The sequence below is a fragment of the Mus musculus genome, chromosome 12 (genome assembly GCF_000001635.26).
Source record: "Mus musculus strain C57BL/6J chromosome 12, GRCm38.p6 C57BL/6J".
Lineage (NCBI taxonomy): Eukaryota > Metazoa > Chordata > Mammalia > Rodentia > Muridae > Mus > Mus musculus.
In genome coordinates, this window is record NC_000078.6 from 40,171,356 (window position 1) to 40,173,496 (window position 2,141).

Below are 2,141 nucleotides of genomic sequence, written 5' to 3' on the forward strand. Positions count from 1 at the left end.
GTTTATAGCAATATTTAAAAATAATTTTAGGGCATGAACATTTTCACATTTTTCACAGTTGGGGAGTCATAATTAATTGTTTTTTCAATAATTTTTTTTTGCTCTGTGGTAGTGACCCACCACATTCAGAAAGAATAATCCTATAGGAGTAAATATACCCAATCTGTTCATTTGAGGATTCATGCATGAATAATACTGAATTATGTTTCAATATCTTAAAAGGAGCTTTTGGGGTCAGAGAGCTCAAGACATAGAGATAAATTATAAACGCAACTCCCTTCCTCTAAACTTGATTCTGTGTTCCTTACGACCTGTGTGATTTGAATCAGAATGGCCCCCGAAGGCTTGCATGTTTCAGTCTTTAGCTACCAGGGAAAGTATATATTTGAGAAGGATTAGAAGAATTAGGAGGTGTGGCTTTGTTGGAGTGGGTGTGGCCCTGTTAGAGGAAGTGTGTGGTTACACTGGGCTTTGAAATTTCAAAAGCCCACACCAGGCCCATGTCTTCCTGCTGTCTGTGGACCCAGATATCAAATTCTCAGCAACTGCTGGAGTACCATGCAACTCTGCTTAGCAACATGGTAACCATGGGCTCTCTCTAAGACTATGAACAAGGTCTCCATTAAATCTTCCTTTCTATATGTTGCTTTGGTCATGGTGTGTCCTCCTGGTAATGGAACAGCGCCACATGGTCATTCCTTAGACCATGAACTCTTTTGTCTTCCCCTGCGGGGCCGTGGGTGTAGGGGAAGAGGGAGGAGGGAGAGAGCCCGCATCCAGCCAGAGTTCCTGTGCTCTGTTCAGGCAGATGCGGGAGGACTGCTGGATGCTTTCCATGTGACCCAGGGTGGGCATCTGGCTGTGTGAAGCCACTGTCCACACACATGGCAGGGGGTGGACAAGGGGCAGCCCCTGGTACCAGGTTCTCAGTCTCTGGCATCCCACGCTAGATACAGCAGAGGAGCTGAGAACAGAATAGGGCCCCTGAGGCAGCACTAAGCCCCTAGATACGGAAAGAGGGCAGAGGGAGAGAGAGGGCACTGGGTGGTTCCCATGCAGGTGAGAGTCTTAGTCCAGTACGTGGCTGGAGCACAGGAAGGCCTTCTGACAGGAGGTTAGAAGTGGCTCATTAGAAGAAAGCCTATCCCATCATCCAAGCACAGTGGGCCTTGAACAGAGACAGTCTCTGTTGAATAGAGCTTTATTGTAGAAAGGCAAGGGGAAAGAGAGAAAGTAGAAGGAGAGAGAGACAAGCCATGGCCAAGAGGAGAGAAAGGGGAAAGAGAGAGAGAAGAGAAAGAGAATAAGAAAGATGAAAGCTTAAGAGAGTAAAAGCTGAGAGAGAGAGGGAGAGAGAGCTTAGAGAGTAAGAAAGAGGACGAGGAGGGGCCAAATAGCCTCTCTTATAGTGGGCTTGTTATCTTGCTGTTGCTAGGTAACTGTGGGGAGGAGTCTAGCCAGAAGGCCAGAAGCTTGGGACATTGTGTATGTGACTGCTAGACACACACTTCTCCTGTGGGGGCTGTGGGGTTCAGTAACTTTGACAGGAGCCAGGGGTCCAGAAGATATGAGGGAACACCTTCTGTCCCATGTAGGTGAAAATTACCACCACCAGGTCTTACCAGATTCAAGACCTCAGCTCGACTGGAGGCCAGGCTATATGTGCATAGCCCATTGCCCCACATTCCTCCACCTAAGAAGATGCCAAATACTTACAGAGACGACTTACAGGTATCCTGTGATGCAGCTGCTCTCTCTACCCTTATTTACCTTCATCCTCTTATTTATATGTATGGCCAAAAAGGCAAATGTCTACAGAAAAAAAAAAAAACAAAACCCTAGGCACCTCTTTAAAGAATTGTTTTAGAAAAAGTAACAAGAGCTGAGAAGCTGTCTCAGTCAGAAAAGCACTTGTCACAAACATCAGGGCCTGAGTTCAAAACCAAGAACCTATGCAAACACCCTGGGCTTGTAGCATACCTGTAATCCTAGCATTGTAGAAGTGAAGACAGGAAGACCCCTAGAATTCACTGGCCTGTCAGCCAGGCCTAGTCAGCAAGCTCCAGACCTATGAGAGTCCCTGTCTCAAAGAACAAAGTTGGCAGGAAGGACACCGAGGTTGACTTCTGGTCTACCTATAC